The following is an 18,709-nucleotide window of genomic DNA, read 5'->3' on the forward strand; positions in this document are numbered from 1 at the left end:
ATTACTGCTATTTTTTTTCGCCACACACATCCAAATAAACAATACTGATGCTTAATGAGGTAAAGAGCGCAGTCCTTGGTCCCATGTGAAAAGTGCTGGCAGTGTGTAACCTTTCATAAGTAGTTGGTTCACTTTAATAACTGGGAAATATAAAAAGGCAGAAACCTTTTGAATTAAGAAAGTGGTGAAATATTTGTGTATATTTAAAACACTATGAAGTTAGTATCTTGTACAGGCAACATGCAATATTTTCATTCTAATATAAGAATCTATGGCATTTGAAAGAATTTATTCTCTTAACCATACGTGTCTTTTCTGCAGCACTCAGTTTTGATGTATGTATGCGTAAGAATCTTAGACACTTTATTATACTTGTGTAAGTTTTATCTGTGCGTGTTGCAAGAGGGTGTATAAATGTCTCCTGAATGTTACCAGTTACAGGTCGGCTCTTGCTTTGAAACAAAGAGTATGCTAATACTACATTAAAAGTTTCAAGTTCAGACACACAGTACACAGAATGTAATTCCAAGATGCCACAAACCCCATTAAAAGCCCACCTTTACTTTGCTTCTATATCTGCTTGTCTAAATGCAATCTGTAGACCACAAATCTCATATTTACTGATGTTACATCAGATACATTTCTAGTGTAGATTATGGAATACCAGGACATGTATCTCCTGTGTGTAAAAGGATGCCATATTTTGTTTCTACCCATCTAGCAACAAAATTAGATGGGTAGAAACAGAGACTTGACCATCTTCCATTATACCATTCTTCTGTAGTTAAAGGATGACAACATATTCCACTATACTTGTTTGTACTTGCGTGATGTATGGAACGATTCCATACTATGCTATCATTAAGCAAAAAGCCCAATTTATATTGAGATGTCTCTAATTACAAATGATCACCCTTCTCAGATTGTGGAATTCTGTGGTCTGCTCAAGATTCAAGCGTTTATGAGGAGTCAAGGTGCAAGAGATGAAAACTGAGATTGTAGTTTAGAGCAGCCTCAGGAATACCCTTTCCAAACAAACACGAGCAGCTCAAAGGAAACACTGGCATCTGGAACACAGCAATATTGCATTTATATATTAATAGTTATATCACATATATTCTGTTATATTAACATGGTATTGTTGACTCTGTACAGAAGCCTGATAAGGACTTATACACTGTCCTGGGTTCAGTAGTAGCAGCCATTTTTCTCCTTCTTAGTAGCTGATGCAGTGAACCAGTTCAGCTGGTGCTGAACCCAGGACATACACACAGAACATATTTTGGCCTAAAGGCGTAATTTTAGTAAGATATTTAAACAAATAACAAAAAAATGTATTTATTAATTGTACAGAGCAGGTAAAGGCTAGTTCCTTTTGCATGCAGCTGCTCTTATGAGCCTTCTGGACACAGAACATGAGCGAAGATCATTAAAGAGCTTACAGACTACTTAAAAGGATATTACCCTGTTTCTGTACACTGCTTATTATAAAGCTCACACACCTCAGAATGCATTATTACTAAATTACTTATTGATTCTGAATAAGGTTGTCAATGTGTCTGTGAGCCAGATTTTATTTATGGTGTGGTTCTGAAAGAATGGTGCAATTTATATATCTATCTAGTCAAGTCAGTGGAGAAAACTTATATCCATATTCTTTCTGTAGTGATTTAAAATTCTCAAGTCAGTGTCTGAAAAAGGATTGTGTTTGGTTTTGGGGTTTTTGTTTTGCATTTCTGCATGTACTATTTTTTAGCTTCAGCTGACCAAATATAAATGTGCAGAATGTCCCTATTCACCCTTTCTGATTGCCCAAGTAACGTGATGTAGTACATTTGTTTTCTAAGCAGCATACTACAGAGACTCCAGAAGCTACTGAAGATTTGAGAAGGATCATGGGAGTGATGACAGTAACCTTTTGTAGAGTGAGTCTATAATTTATTAGATGGAAAGAGCAGACATAAGAGGCAATCTGAACTGAAGAGGTGGCTGGGAAGTGCATGAATTTTTAGGAGAGGGATATGCTCATCCACTTTCTGATTCTATGACCAGCATTTTTCCATTATTTAAATGGTTCCCTGTTTTTGGCTTCCCACTTGTCCTTTCTTCTCCAAGAAGAAAGGCTTGTGTTTAATTTCTTAGCTCAGGTGGGATTCTGAGGACTTTAAAAGAGTAAAGCATTTGATAGGAGAAAGAATGGCAAAGGACAAAGACTGGGAGTAGAGGATATTTCAAATAGGCAAAATTGTATGGGAAATAGGGATAATGAGTTGATAAGGAAATTAAGAGAAGTTGTATAAAATTTCTTCCTCTGCTGCCCATGCTCACACATTTCATTCTGAAATCTTGTCACTTCTTTCCATCTCATTCTCCCTGAGATGGAATCTGTCTGTTCTGATCGGTCTTCAGTCTTGCTCCTTCAGTCCTCCTCAACAGTATTGTTGATGTTACCTACATTTATGCAATAGCAGAAAAAATATGTCACCAGTGTTCAGTTCTATCTATTCAACATGTAGCTACAATTGGGCTTTATATGGCTGTGACTCTGTAGCTTGCCTGACTAGTATGATAATTGTATAGAACCATTCTTTGCCTTTCCTAATAAACTGACTTATATAATTTCTCTGTTTTCCCAAAATCCTGTAGTTGACTGCAGTTCCGAAGCATTGTTTTGGATGGCAGTGGCCTTTTCTGCATAAGTGTCCCTTTCATGCAGTAAGATGAAGCTTTTGCCATGTCTTAACAGGTAGGTACCTCTTTGTACAAATAGCATGGTAATTTCTGAGTCACATTCAGCTTGTTCCTTGCTGCGTTTGTGGGAGAGTTTGTAAGTGGAAATAGAATCTAGATACACATTTATTTCTGTCAATTTGATTCAGTTGGATTCAACAGTGTGTTTCTTATTTTTTCTTGTAAAATAGAGAAGCCTTTGATTGACATTAATACACCAGGAAGACTAAGAATCATGTTTAACTCTACAGTGAATATGCAGAGCTATTGACAAAACAGAATATTTTGAATATTTTTCATTAACTTTCTATTCTCCCTTCCTTGAAGAAAAACAAGTGAAAAGCAATGAACTTCCTTTGGAAGTTGCTAAGTGCTCATATTCTATACTGATAAAGATTTATAAATACCCAGATAGCACAAAAATATATACCTACAAACATTTCAAGAAAGTTTTCTAAAGTAATATTAACAATACATTATTTTTAATATTAATGAACTGTTGAAGATAATTTTCACCATATAAACTTATAAATTGCTGCCATTATGCTGATCTTAATTGATTCTCTTATAAGAATTACAGTTGCTAATTTTGCATTCATAGTATGTGAATTTCTTCATTAGCGATTATTTTATGGCTCATTTTAACTGTGAGATGACAGTTTCACTGCATTTTCTTTTCCTTTCTGTTTCTATCTTTTCAATAACACTGATATGGAAATTCATCATGTCAAACTTCTGGAATGCTCTGATTCTTGTCTCCTTCTTAGCCCTCAGTTTGTTAACCAAGCAAATGTGATACGGAGATCATATTGGTAACCCTCTGTTGCAAAGCTAGTCTGCATGGTGCTGCTAAGCTACAGATGTCTAAGCATGAAGGTCTGCAAACATTGTTGGAATTGTTATTAGCACTGCTTTCTGCATTTTCTCCAGAAGAAGTTAGTGACAGAAGGACCAGCTGACAGGCAACCAGCGAAAATGTGGTTCTTATTATTCCCAAGTGTTTCTTATGGTAGAAGGTAGATTCTTGTCCCAAGCAGACAGGGAGATACACAGCACCAAGAGTAATTTCATAAATGTTATTATCACTCCATTACAGGCAAGAACTGACATTGCATTTGGCTGCAGAAGAGGTATGTCTACAGGAAGGAGCAGCTGGAGATAGCCCTTTAGCATATGTAGAGGGTGGAGACACAGTATGGACTCAGAGAGCTGTAGGATGTAGGGCTCCAACAGTGTGTGTATAATGCAAAAGAGACTAAGGCCAGGGAATACGCTCCTTGGGATGCTGATTGTCCCTTATGTTTAATACTTGCTTTACAGCCTGTCACTGCTTTGTGTTGTCAATACCAGGTTTGTTTTCCCCACCGTTAATCAACATTCTAGGATGCTTTACACCTTCAAGGCTTCTGTTACACTGCAGAGTGTTCAACATATAGCCTCAATTTCATGCTGATAAAACGTCATTTTGGTAAGCTGTGACACAGCAATCACATTATTCAAAATGCTCTGAACTGAGAATAATATGCAATGAAATAGTGTTTATGCACTCAAGCTATGAGATGACTATAGGGGTCAAAAGGGAAACCTTTGGCAAAATGTTATGTAGAGTGGCCAGGCAATGCCACTCAGGGTCTTGAGCTTTATTTAGCAACATGGATGAAGTCCTAGTCATGAGTTTAGTATATCAGAACTGATGTAAAATGCTGTCTGGTATCAAATGTGGTATCTGTGGTCATTTTCTAGCAGTCATCTCATGAACTGGTGTGGGAGCAAGAACTGAAACTTAGGCTCTCCAGACTTCCAGTCCTTGTTCTCATTGTCTCCAGAAAATGCTACACTGAAATACAGTAGAAGAGGGGAAAAAATGCATCAAAGAAAGGTAAAAGTATGGTTCCTGATGACGTACTGTTTCTGTCATCAGTTCAATGGAGACTTGTAGTAGAGCAGGACGAGTTCTGTTCTCTGGAGCCTCTGGGAGTTCTGACTTGATTTCCAGTAGAAGTTGAAATGAATTCTGAAGTAATAAGAAATTTAAGTCAAATGCATTACTAAAATTATGTGTTATGGATGAATGAGGGATTAAAGAGCTTGAAAATAATGATTTACTCAAGTCAGCCTTGAGGATCAAAGCTTTGTCTTCACTGCTGTCTCAAGGTGGACTTAGTGCCTCATAGGATAGTTTCATGGCTCAGTGCAACACAGATAATTTGACATTCAAAGCTCTCAATGGCATGGATTAATGAAGCTTCTACAGTATGTTTAAAGTTCTTATTGCAAGCCAGCTCTTATACCCTTCCTGAATGCAGCTGTAACTGTTTCTGAATGCAGTTTCTGCCTTTTTTTTTTTTTTCCCTTCAGGGAAAATATCCTTGAAAAGATAGGGATAGGTGATTAAACCCAGCAGGAAATACATAAGGGAATTTTTGGTGGTCTAATCAGGGTTTTAGAGACTCCAGCAGAGCAGAAGTATTTTATAAATTTAATATGACAGTAAATAGTGTTATCACCATTTTGCAAATCCAAGAACTTATTCAAGATCATTATTCATAGCCCAGGAGTTTTTGTGTTTCTTTTCTTAGCTAACTGCATCATACCCTTGTTTCCAGCAGAAGGGCAGGAAGATACATATAAACTGTACTTCTTAGCTGGGATTATCTCATAAGGCAACCTTAAGTTTTGGCAGCCAGTGAAAGGTTTACAGCACATCAGCAAATTAGACATGAGGAGAGTTCATGGTAGTGCTATCCGCCCTTTCTCTATCAACTTCCAACCAGCAGAGGTCAGAGTAATTTTCTCCTTGTCACTTTTGGGGTTTTTGTAGCAAATGAGGTGATCAGACTGTGCTATTGAAGAGCATTGTAACACTTGGGTAGTTTCAGCACAATGCAGTTCCTTTGCAAGACTCCATCGCCCTTGCACAGCAAGTTCCTGGCCTACTCTCAGCTTGTAAGAAGCGATCTGATGGTCAGTGCTGCTGGTTCCTCTCACTGAGCCTTTTCCAAAGTGGCAGATATTGTATGTGCTTTCTTTCCACGCACTTGCTGTAACAGACTTCCAATTCTTTCAAGGGTGAAATCAGTAATACTGCATATTGAACACTCCTACTTTGCACAGGTTTGGTGCCTTAAGCAGAAGATGCTATATACAGGATGATACAATAATTGAGAGATGTTGTATGGATAAAATTTAACTGCTAACTTTTAATGTACATATAAACATCTAGACAAATCTAGAGAAAAGGCAACATGGCTACCTAATTATTATGAAAAATGGTATTCATGTTTTGTACAGTTATGATTATATTAAGCCTTTTTCAAGCAGCTAATATGCAGATCTGGTTCAAGATAGATTAATTTGTGATATGAACACTTAAGCTATATAATTCACTCTGATTGAAGAGGCAATACTAAAATGTGGCATTAGCAGATGTTAGATGTATTTTGGCTCCAAATCTATTCACTAGGTAAAGCTCCCCTCGTTCTAAACAGTTAAACACTCTAATACCTTGATTTGACTTTCATCTGTGTTTTGTTTCTTTGACTTATTCTTGAAGTCCTGTTGCTGTAGGAATAGCGAGTTCTTTGATGAAATGAAGCACATTCCAGATTCAGCTCTTAAGGTCTGAATGGGGGCTGTTTGGCAGGATCAGACAGAATGGTTCTTAAAAACCACCTGATCCTTTCTGTTTAATATTCAACACTGTATTTTCTTTCTCCTCAAACTCATTGGCCATCACAGGGCACGTCTCTGGGCACTCTACTAGGTGCCGTGAATTATTCACTGCCACTCTTTTCGACCCAGAACAGAGGAAGTGTGCGTTGTGCATCATGCTGGCCCCAGCAATTCCATAAATCCACGTTTTCTGAGATGTAAGTGAAGCTCCAAACTATCTCCTTAATTCAATTGAGAATGAACTAGTTAAACACATTTGCTCAATCAAGCTCCTAGGTTCTGATCCAGATCCAGAATTTAATCTGCAGTGTGGATGTCCCTGAAAATTGAAGTGTGAAAGAAGGGAAGAGATAGGGAAATTATTAAACTGCAGTTTCTCAATACACAAAAAACCAGCTATGATTAGAGTTCAGTTGGGGGCCAACTGTATGTATAGTTGGGTATAGTTCTGTTTCATTTGCTATAAACACAGAAATTGTACCTGGATGTCAGCATACAAGCTATGCAAATTTGACTTAATATCTGTGAAGTCCTAAATTATCAGCAGAGCAGTATCCTATGAAAGCTGTGTCTAAAATACCTAACTGTGTGCATTTAAGGAGATATTAAATTGAATGCTCCTCTTACTGTTATAAATGACTGCTTTGCAGTCTTTGTCAGCAGAGTTGTGGCATTCGTCCTGTCATTAAGAATAAGATAACCATCTGCATTTCTGCAGAGTGATGGCTACCCAGAGTGAGTTCAATAAAAGAAAATTATGGCTTTGTGCTTTGCTACAGCCAACAAGTAGCAGGACTTGCAGTGAGGCAAAAAACAGAAAATCACCTTATGCGTTAAGTAAGCACTAGCTGAGCAGACACTTGAATTGTAATACCTCCAAAATGAATATCATGCAAGTGATAAGTAATGACCTGTTCATGAGGAATTGAACACACTGGGTTGTCAGGGACACTGGTGGATACATGTCAGGGAAACACTTAAGGTACATTGGTGATCTCTGTGTGAAACAGTTGACAGTACATGAGCACAAGCTATGAGACCATTTTCTTATCAGCTTCCATTTTCTTCCTTCAAAATAAATCTCTTCAGTTCTAGTTCAGCATATCATTCTTTTCTCATTCTATGAAATAGGATCTTCTGCAACAGCCTGCTCCTTTAGCATGAAAGATTATCTCCTGGAAATCAAAGCAGGTCAAAAGATGGCCTTAGAGACCCCTTAGAGGTGGTATAGGCCTCCTTTTTAGGATTTTAATATGCCATATTGGAGAGTGGTGTTTTCTAACCAGGCAGATTGCTGTAAAATGTCCAGTTATCTTATTTGTCAAGTAATAAAAGCCTTTCTCAGATCAACTGAAATCCAAGCAGGTGTTTTTGGTCTCCTGAATCAGTTCTTCCTAAAGGCAGTTGATTTTCTGGTTGTGTTCCCTCTTTCGGTCAACTTTGAGTCAGTGACTAAGGCTCTAATGTTTTCTTTCCAATTTACTTATCCTGAGTAGTGGGTGCATTACATACATGGCTTTGCAAATGAACAGAAGTATGTGCTAAATGAAGATGGAGTAAATGCTGTGGAAAGTGGGTTTTTAAGTAGTGTTTTGAATGTTATCTCATAAATATTCATTGGTTTCTATAACACAGTAAGATATTTTCAATGTAGAACTAAACTAAATTATCATTTAAAGGCTATTTGTAGCCATTTTCTCACAGTAATAGGTAAATAAGAGTTTAAGGCCAAATTTTGATCTGAATTTAGCTTAAGGGGTCTCTGAAGAAATCAGGTGTAATAGAGATCACACCGTGGCCCCAGAAATTCAGAGCTGCACTCTTATCTGTTCCTTTTAAATTTTACAGCCTCTCCCTAAATACTGTGGTGGTTGATTGCCAGTCAAGGAATGCTTCCAGGTGGATTTTCTCAAAGGACTCGGCATGAGTCCTTTGGCACTTCTAAAGCAGTGGGAGCACTGCTTTAGAAAATATCAGCTTAATTCAGAAAAGACAAAAATAACTAGAATTCAGTTATCTATAAACACTATTAACTGCACCTAGAAGAAAAAGCGTCAGAAGGGGAAAAATACAATTTTTGAATCTGACGTGATTTTTCTTCATTGGTAACTGGTAAGGATTTGTACTGTATTTATTCTCTAAAGGACCACTAGGTGTCACCACATATCTGGACTAGGACAAGTGGAGCAACAGCCATCTGGTAGTAAAAAAAACCCTTGGTCTCTGTCCTGCGACGGTGTATTTTAGGTAGCATACAGTCACAGGCTAAAATTGTTTTGTTTGACTTTATAAAGATTTCGGGTACCTAGACTGCAACAGTGACCGTTTCGGCCATCAAAACAGGGGGACTTTCATGTATGTTACTTCTTGCACCTGTTCTCTTTTTGCAAACTACTTTCATTGTCAACTGCATTCTGTCCATTGTCTTCCAGGAACCACTTCTTATATAAAAGTCTACCAGGTGCAGCTTTATAGTAAGGACAGCTATTAGCTTTTTAACTAAACATTTCATGGCCAAACTTATTTTAAACATGAACATGACAGCTAATTCTGTTGCAAGTGGGGAAAACCAGAAATCTGAATAAAACTTCAAACATCATATTCATAGCACAGCACAATGTGCAACTGGTCTGTGTGATCAGGCCAAAAAACCTGGAGTATTCTGTATGTGCTCAACTCACCTGTATTGCATATAAAAATAATGGGGAAAAATACGTCATTATGCATTCAGCCTTTTTAAAATGCATAGACACAGTTCACTGCTTTCATTATTTTTAAGTTAGATCAAACGTCTTCTTGATCAATTTTGCCACACAGTGCTAAGGATTAGTATTGGCCTCCATATATGTTTATATGCTGTGTATTCATTACTTGATGTATATCTAGATCCAGTATCAAACCAAAGAAGAGTTTGGGTGTTTTTATCAGGTAATCCATTTTTCCTAACCATCCATATCTTCAGGACAATTGTGTTTTAGAAAATTAGACATATAACCTGGAAACTGCTATTTAAATAGGGTTGGGTTTTTTTTCTTAATACAGTAGAATGCAGGGTCCTCAGCTATTCTAGCAGTTCAAACAGACATTACAACTACTGCTACTAGCAGGAGTTAGGGGACATTATGTCACGACTGAGTCAGGCTGTAGCAAACTATAGTGCAACCTTTGCAGTGCTATCAGTCGATTAGTTATCAAGAAAGGGGTTCATGCTCCTTTTTCCCCCCACTTCATCAGAGGCACTCAGTTAAAATATATGGGCTAGCAGCAGAACTTAGTTCTCTCCAGAGACAATCTGAACTGCCCACTTGAAGGGCAGCTACAGAGCAAGCCTAGGGATTAGATGCCTCAGTGGAAGACCTGAAGTTAGGTGGTGTGAATCTGTGCCCATAACATGAAGTTACTATGAAACGGCTTGTTGTGAGTAATTTACTAACAGTAAAGCCCCAGTTTCTCTGCTTCTACTGCTGTGGCAGTGGTGCTATGCATATTTCTTGCACTCTGTGGCCCTGGTCACTAGATGGAGGGAGCTGCAGAAAAAGCAGAAAGGCTTTTCAGTAGCTCTGGATGGCTTTCTTTAGTCTGCTCTTGGATGTGACATGGTGTGAGGTGGGTAGTCTTTTAGCAATCACAGCCATCCTAGTTGCACTTAATGTATTTTGACTGCCCTATTTAGCATGTGCCAAGAATTTGCACTGTTATTTTCAGTATGGCAGAACATTCAGTAGGTTGCCAGGGCGCAAGTGCATTGCAATGACCAGCCTCCAGCCTCTCCTGTGGTCGCTGAGCATCAGCCTGTGTCAGGAGGTGCTTCATCCTTGCAGTATTTCAAAGCTAATAAACAACTGACCAAGTACAGAGAGGGAGAGATACAGAGTAAGAGGAAACCTGAAGTCAAGAGTGAGATCAAGTCTGCTACCAGATTTTGCTCACAGAAAATATATCCTATTTAGCTACAAACTTGACTAACCTCACTCACACTGTGCTTAAGGCAGGTTGCCTAGCAGCAAGAGACCTTAGCAGGATTTAGCCACAGACAGTGTCTTGCTGTCCATGTCTCATCTGCTGGTAAAGCTGAGGATGCATAGGAATTTCTGTGCCAAAGGTGGAAGAAAGTGGGGTACAGCTTTTCTGGACCTCATACAAGCAACGAAATGGAAACCTTGGTAGACTGCTTTTATTGTTCCTGGAAAAAGAAGAATATTTGTATTGCACACACCAGCTCATGTTTTCTAGCAGGCAGCAAAGGAATTGATCTGTTTTGGGGTTTCTTTAAACAGATTACAGTAAATTCTACGTCAACATGCTTCTGAGGTGGGCTGATGCCAACCTCATGAAGTTTAGCCATGCCAAGTGCAAGGTTCTACACCTGGGTCAGAGCAGTCCCAGGCACAGCTACAGATTGGGCAGAGAAGAGACTCAGAGCAGCCCTGCGGAGAAGGACTTGGGGGTGCTGGTCGATGAGAAAATGAACATGAGCCGGCTTCAGTGTGCATTTGCAGCCCAGGATACTGCAACCGTATCCTGGGCTGCATCAAAAAGAGCATGACCAGCAGGTCGAAGGAGGTGATTCTGCCCCTCTGCTCTGCTCTTGTGAGACCTCACTTGGAGCATTGTGTGCAGTTCTGGTGTCCTCAACATAAAAAGGACATGGAACTGTTGGAACAAGTCCAGAGGAGGGCCACGAGAATGATCAGGGTGCTGGAGCAACTCCCATATGAAGATAGGCTGAGAAATTTGGGGCTGTTCAGCCTGGACAAGAGAAGGCTGCGTGGAGACCTCATAGCAGCCTTCCAGTATCTGAAGGGGGCCTATAGGGATGCTGGGGAGGGACTCTTCATTAGGGACTGTAGTGATAGGACAAGGGGTAATGGGTTAAAACTTAAACAGGTGAAGTTTAGACTGGATATAAGGAGGAAATTCTTTCCTGTTAGGGTGGTGAGGCACTGGAATAGGTTGTCCAGGGAGATTGTGAATGCTCCATCCCTGGCAGTGTTCAAGGCCAGGTTGGACGAAGCCTTGGGTGGCATGGTTTAGTGTGAGGTGTCCCTGCCCATGGCAGGGGGGTTGGAACTTGACGATCTTAAGGTCCTTTCCAACCTTAACTATTCTATGATTCTATATGTTAGTACGGTAAATAACAGTGAAAAGTGGGAAGCAGCTGAGGGGGAGTAATGATTGGTTTAGAAGTAAATTTCATTGTGACTACTTTCTGTCTTCCTATCATGTTAATACTTGAGAAATCTGTGAAGAAACTGCCTGAATAAAAGTGACTGTTAGAGTCTGTTAGAAATGCTGTGGCTTTGCGAGATAAAATCAACAGTTTGTTTAATTATCTTGACTCGGCACCTGGATCCAAATAGCAATTCTTCCTTAGCACAACCCTGTACACCCTGGCCAAAGCAGAGGCTGATTGTCAGCGGTGCTAATGAAGAGATGACAGGAACCCTTTAGTTGGCCGTGGAATAAGAAGAGGGTCAGTGAAGGGGAGGTGAGCCTTGCAGTTTTCCAGTACATTCCCTGACACTACATCAGCCCAGAATGAACTGGTGAGTTTCTGCACACCATTGATCATTCTTTCTCAGACTTCATCTTTCTCCATGCATGTTTTTTACTTCTAAGGAAAGTCTTTGGCTTCTCAGAGTGTAAATCCAGGCAGACAAATAATGCTCAAGAATTTCAAGACTAGTAAAAGATAGGATGATTGTTTTCAGTGTTAATGTGGTGCCTGGAAGCATTTTCATTTTTGTTTGATTCCAGAAGATAGGTTATGATATCTGCTGGTGGAAGCTTGCATATCTTTACTGCAGTTTATGCTAGGATTTTAAAGTTGGCAGATAATTTGGCTGAATAGCTCTGTAAACTATTGTGATAAATGCATGTTACATTACTTATTGTTGTGGTTGAGCTCATAAGACAGTAACATCCTCTAAATCCATTCAAATCTGCCCCTGTTACTGAATCAGGCCTTTTCCTTGTTAAGGATCTGTGAATTTTTACTTGGTAGTACTTTGGTACTCAAGTGCTGTGTTCAGCTTTGTCCCATTTTAGTGAATAAGTTGTTGGTTAAAAATAAAACCAAATCTGAGTTTTTTCATTATGGTTTGCTGCTTAGGGCAGAAAAAATGAATGAAAAATATTAGAGTAACTGATTTCACATTCAAATCTCTAATGAGATAGAAACCTTTCATCTTCAGCTGTTGGGTATAAATAAAAGGTACAAGCTCTGTGGAGATCTGTTTTGTCTAATTCTTGACATCAGTTGCTTTTCCTGCTTTAGCTCTGTGTTTACACCCGGAAAGATCCAGAAAAGATAATTTTGTAGCAGTGTCCACCATTTTTTGGTGGCGGACACTGAGAGTCAGAGAAATAAGGTATACCTTTCTAACAAAGAAGATACTTAATCATTGGAAATGGTTTGTGTAGAATAGTGGTGGATCCTTGGCAATTGCTAATTTTTTAAATCAGAATTCAATGTTTTCTTTTGAAAGATTTGTTATGGTTCCATTGCACAGAAACACTGGACTTGATGCAGGAATTAAGAATGTGAGGTCTTAAGGCTTTGATATTTTGAAGTTCATTAACTTCCATCCAAAACCATCAGTTCATTGCTAAGAGGAAACACCGTAATAATAGTGTCAATGTAAAGTCTTTGCCTCTCCATGCCAAAATCTTACTAAAAGGGAATCAGTGATGTATTGATTAATTGTATATTATTTTTTGTAAATGAGAACATTTCTCCATGTAGATCATACTCTTTATGTATGGTGTTTATTGTTGTATGCATCTTACAAAGAGGCTTATTTGCTCAATAAAAAATGTATCAGAATTTCTGGTAACCTGACTTTCTGTGGCGCAGCTGTGGGATATGCTGGTTAAGGGTGGGATATTGAGATTGTTCTGGGTCAGTTACATTGCATGTGAACAGTGTCTCCTTGCCCAAGGCCTGCTCTTCAGTCTAGTTACTCAACATGCACACACACTGCTGGAGTAAAATGCAACCAAAGTCAATTTTCCGTATTTCTCCCATTTTATTTTTCCTGCTGAAGATTAAGTAAGGATCAAGTAAAGACCAAGTCACAATGAGCACAACAGTAGACTGGTTACTGTAAATACATAAAATGACAGTCCTGGCATCAGGAATTTTTGAATTTAAATTGACCAGGTATCTGAAGAATAGGAAGGGACAGAATTAGTTGTGTGTACCCAGCAGTCAGGGTTCAAAAGAGAGATCCTGTCTTAAGCAGGAAGGAATGGACTGGACTGGATGGAATTCCCGAAATATTAAACCCTTGAAACAGTAGAATGTATTTATAAAATGTGTTCTTTTTATACTCTAGAAAAAAAAAATACAAAAATCCTGTAGTCTTATGTAGAAGGATAGAATTTTCAGCCAAGTTCTGCAGCTTGATCAAATGGTCTTCACAAGATTTTATTCAATTTTCTATTAGATTCTAACACACTATAAAAATTGGGGATTAATTTGGCCTATTAAATATTAAAAGATTAACATTTTGCTCATTTTCTCCACAATTTGGAAGTGAATTACATAGCTGCATTACAATTATTTCACTTAATTTTACTTTTCATGTCAGTTTTCTCCCAGCATTAATTTTGTCTGTGTTGCAGATTTCAGCTGAGGACATATCTCACTACAGTCCATTATCTGACCAGTCAAGCCTGCGGCAACAGGGATTCTTTCTTAATTGGAAAGATGCAGTGATGCAGAAAAGGTACATGTAACTTCTTGCACTACCTACACCTTTTAAAAACTCATAATTACAAAGATGACAAACCGTTGTCTATTCTTGGAACTGAAAGATTTTCAGAAGCTGCCAGTGTCAGAAAGTAGAAAGGCTGAGGCCTGAAATTCGTTCCATGTCATGTTATGGAATAGATTTGTAAAGAATGACTGCATGGGAAGCATCAAGTGAGAATTTTTAGAAGCTTTTCAAAGCAATCAGTGAAATCTGATTGAAAAGTACCACTTCATTTTACACTTAATAGTGTTCTCGAGATAAACTGTATTCGCAAAGTTAAATAATACCCCTACTGAGACAAATGACAGCAGCAGGAGACATTCACAGCAAGTTACAGGCTCAAGGAACAGCTGTTTTCAGCTGAGATTTAATATGAAATGGCCAAATTACAGTCATTGTTCTATACCACAGTGGCCAGAGGTTTTCAGCAAGCTCTACCATAACTGATAGGTGTCAAATAATAAGCAAAATCAATCAGACAGCAACAGTGGTTGGACCTGAGCCCTACTGATAAAACTTGATTTGAAATTGAACCTGACTGACACTGAGCTGTGTTTAGCAGAGAAGACCAAGTGCAATGTGACAATTTTTTTCCTCTTTCTGGTCTTGCTTGACTGAATGCACGGAAGCACTTAATTCTCTATGCTCCTATCAGAAAGATCTAATGCGAGAGTCCAGTGGTAGCCAGTCCCTTCTGTGGCCAATCCAATAACACAGTGTGAGTTCAGGCAGTTCATTCCTGGAGTATGGTACAAATTTTTACTGTCCTTGGCAGTTGGCGATTGTGAACTCTGCCTAGTGTTATTCTCCTTGATCCTGATACCAGAGCAGGTTTCTAAGTCATCAACTGCTAGAGCAGCATTCTTCTGGAAATAGAAAGCAAACCTCAGCCTAAAAAATATAACAGAATTACCTTAACTTACCCCTACTGAGAAGCACTCTAAGGCAGCCTTTATATTGCTAGCTAAGATTCAAATAATAATTAGAGACAATTTTAAAATTTTGAATAGTATGGGGAGAAAAAGATGGAGAGATGTGCCATAATATTTCATCCGAAAAGGTCATGTGGGAGTAGTCATCGACTGTTTAAAGATTTCCCCATTCAAATATCTTTTTTAATGGTCAGTTTCTTTCAAAACCTATATGCTCTAGATTTGACACACTTCAGGCAGAGAGGTGATACCTCTACAATACCATATCCAAAAGAAACACAAATAGTGCTAAAAAAGTTGCACACATTTTATCATGGTCTCTCTTTTCTTTTTTTTTTTTCTGCAGAAATGTTGATTTAGTTAGATCTTTAACTGTCTTTTCCCTGTAGTACCCTCAGCATCCCAGTAACAAAGAGCCAGCTGCTTTTCCCAGCCTCCATTTAACACCCAAACAGGAGGAGTCATGCTCTGCCCAGCATTATCAGGACTCACGGGGAAGAAATGGGAATACATTCAGCCTACTTTCTAGGGTTTGACCAGCAGCTTTGGAAATCAGTGGCATGATTCACCCTGATGTTAGAACCTTGTGCATATTGACATTGCTCATCTAAAATACAGTTCTTAAGGTGCTCCCCATAGCTTTCTCCTTCTATCACAGTAAAAACCACAAGATATGCTCAACAGAAATCTAGGAGAAAAGTCTGCTCCATGTACAGTTTATGCTCATTTTAGAGCCTGTTAAATGTTGAACAAGGCTACATGTTTAAACTAATCTGCAGTTCTTTGTGGGACTATGGTTTTGTGTTAATACTGGTGACTGTGATGGGTGAAGGATATAACGTTACATTTGATGAGGATCTGACAAGAACTCCTATCTTTGTTAAATATAGTGAGTTGGTGTTATTAAGGGCATTCTGGAAATCAGAATTTGTGAAAAGAAAAATGATTCTGCATACTTGTTGATCTTTTGTAAATGTTTGCTCCTAAGCAACACGCTCAATATTCAAGATGCTCTGCTTTGTCATTCCTGCAGTACAACTTTACTTACTTAGGCCTAATTAATTTTAGGTTTCATTTCCCTGTGGTTGAAAAGATGCATGGACTGAATTTGGCTCATCATCCCTCCCACTTACACTGCTTAAGTCAGGTTCGAATATGAACAAGAAATCAGTGTAGTACAAAAGGGGTACAGTGTAATGACAAAAAGTACTGTGTAGCAGATGATTTCTATTTTTTTTTAAATATACATTAGGGCTAAAAGGATGACTGCTTTCGAGAAACTTGATAAAAGTTATTATAAAACAGATACTCGGGAAAATGATAGAATACAACTGGAATCAAAAGGATAACTTTAAGGGGATAAAAATCTTTGCAATGCTAAGTGGAAATGTCTGATGTTTTTACAGGGAAAGACATTAGCAGTATGCTGACTGACATTGCTTTTCACTGACCAGTATCTCAAGGTCTAATTTAGAAAAGGTATGAAGAAATTGAGGAGATTTGTAACACATAAATTGTGTGGATTAAGTGGGTTTATCAGAGGAAAGAGAAAAACCTGATGTATTGTAATTAAGTGTTCTAGTGTTCTACAAAAACAGTAGGTAAAAGTAGGCTTTTAATAAACATCTGACAGCAAGCACAATGTTGAAATACAACAAATATTTTGTGGGTGGTAAATACTTTGGAATCCATAAGTCTTTCTGGGCAGCATTCGTATAGACTAATAAGAACAATTTTGATGTACATTTGGCTGGTGATAATTTGGTCACCCACAAAGTCACCCGCTTGAAAGCTTTGCCTTTGACACTGCTAAGTGCCTATATCTCTAAATAAGTGCTTATTAGAATTAAATCCAGCATGGAAGTGTGTAGGGAGAAAGAGGCAAAGATCTGAGTAAAACTCAAGCATCACTTTTAAATAAGACGAGTATAAAGCCTAAAAGCTATCTGACATGACCCTGAACTGGCAAGTTCTCCAAGGTGAGTAATGAAAGGTAGGTAAGATTGGCTTTTTTAAACTGTGACGCTTGCAGGAAAGTGACTGTTAGGAGAGTAAGACCCCTTTTTTGTGCCTTTGTTGGTGACAGCTGTGGGAGGGTGTATCTTCAAAGGGCTGTGATGCTGTAGGTAACACAGTGATCAAGGAAGCCTAGACAAAACCCTTTTTCTTGAAGACACCTTGTTTGCAAATATTAAGTGGATATTGAAAGCATGGTTGTGAACAATTTGTATTTTTAGCAACAGAAAAACAGGATAGAGAACTGTTGCCAAGACATAATGTATGTAATCTACACTTCTTCTGGAACTAATTACTATTTTCTGAAACTACTGCAGTGTTGTGTGCTAATGTGACTGAAAAGAGAGAGCTTTGTATAATGTTAACATCGGGAGATACAGGTTCTAGTAGCAGCTTTTGCAAGAAATTAAGATAATTTTCCAGTAATGCTTAGCTTCCCTATCAACACTGGATTGGTTTAGACTGCTTTGACCTCTTTTAAAATTGCTAGCCTAAAAAGATCAAAGTATTTTGGGGGAGTTAAGGAAACAGACACTTATTTTTCTACCGTGAAAACTGAGACAGATGAGTATGATAGTCTGATCTTCTAAAGACTCCACTCTTAACCGTGTCTAGTAAGATGGATGTCAGCATATGAAGGAAATAAGAAACAAAAGTCTTTTGTGACACCAATAGTCTAAGTTTCTGGATTCACAGTGTAATATCAAAGCTTGCTTTCACCGAGCATTTTATTCTCCTCTGTATATTTTCCTCAGCAAGAAGATTGCATCCCTGTGGTACATACATAAACAACTAAGCCAAAGATCTACTGTGGGTTGTTAAGAAGTATCCAGTTTTGATTTCACAATTACAAGGTAAGGATAATTTTGTGGCCTTTTGAAGGCTGAATATAGAATGTGCAATCTGGAAAAAGGGTACTGATGTACCACAAGCATTATTTGGTGAATGTGTTGCCAATGCAAGCTTGAGTTTTCATTATGTTGCTAGAAACCAGGCTCAGGGAGGCGAAGCACTCAAAAAATCAAACTGACCGTGTGCAAGATATCCTACATCATCAAGGAAAGCTGCTGAAGCAAACCGAGCAGGCTCATGCAATTCTAGCTGCTGGTACTGCGCACTGGTGTCTGCTGGAATGTGTCAGATGACTGAATATGAATGGGCTCTGGTGGGAGGGATGGCCTTTTCCTTGCAAATATTTCTTCAGCTCTTATGTTGCCCCTTAGCAATAATGGTTGGCTTTTTATAGAACACCGTCTGATTCATTGGCAACCTTTAGGTATTTTATTGATTTAACATTTTTTCAGAGACGCGGTGAAATATATGACCCATGGACAATGTGATTTTTTGAAAGCTGATGCTGATGTCGGGGGTGTGTTACCTGGTTCAAGCTCTGCTGTCTCTGGAGTTCATTAGAAGTTGTTTTGAATGTTTTCTACCCTGTTTATGAACTACATTTCTTTTTCCACACTTGATAAGGATGCTGATTCACACTGCCTCTGGTGTATATTTCAAACTCTCTTGCTGAATTGAGTCATTTCATGGTGAAGTAAGCTGAATGTAAGAGAAATATGTCTTGGTTGGGACACTGTGGTTTAGTGTATC

At 38.5% G+C, this 18,709-nt stretch overlaps 1 long non-coding RNA gene across 2 annotated transcripts in view; it reads left to right on the top strand.

Annotated features, from left to right (window-relative positions):
• The window catches only part of LOC133217295 (uncharacterized), a 78,681-nt gene that overhangs the window by 35,548 nt on the left and 24,424 nt on the right, over nucleotides 1-18,709 (top strand). For both annotated transcript variants that reach the window (XR_009726849.1, XR_009726850.1), the window contains 2 exons: nucleotides 2,647-2,746; nucleotides 17,863-17,961. This is a non-coding gene — a long non-coding RNA (uncharacterized LOC133217295). The remainder of the gene's footprint in view (nucleotides 1-2,646; nucleotides 2,747-17,862; nucleotides 17,962-18,709) is intronic.

The sequence above is a fragment of the Neopsephotus bourkii genome, unplaced genomic scaffold (genome assembly GCF_033783945.1).
Source record: "Neopsephotus bourkii isolate Nb327-2 ecotype Australia unplaced genomic scaffold, CSIRO-AGI_Nbou_v1 NB_1132, whole genome shotgun sequence".
Classification (NCBI taxonomy): domain Eukaryota; kingdom Metazoa; phylum Chordata; class Aves; order Psittaciformes; family Psittacidae; genus Neopsephotus; species Neopsephotus bourkii.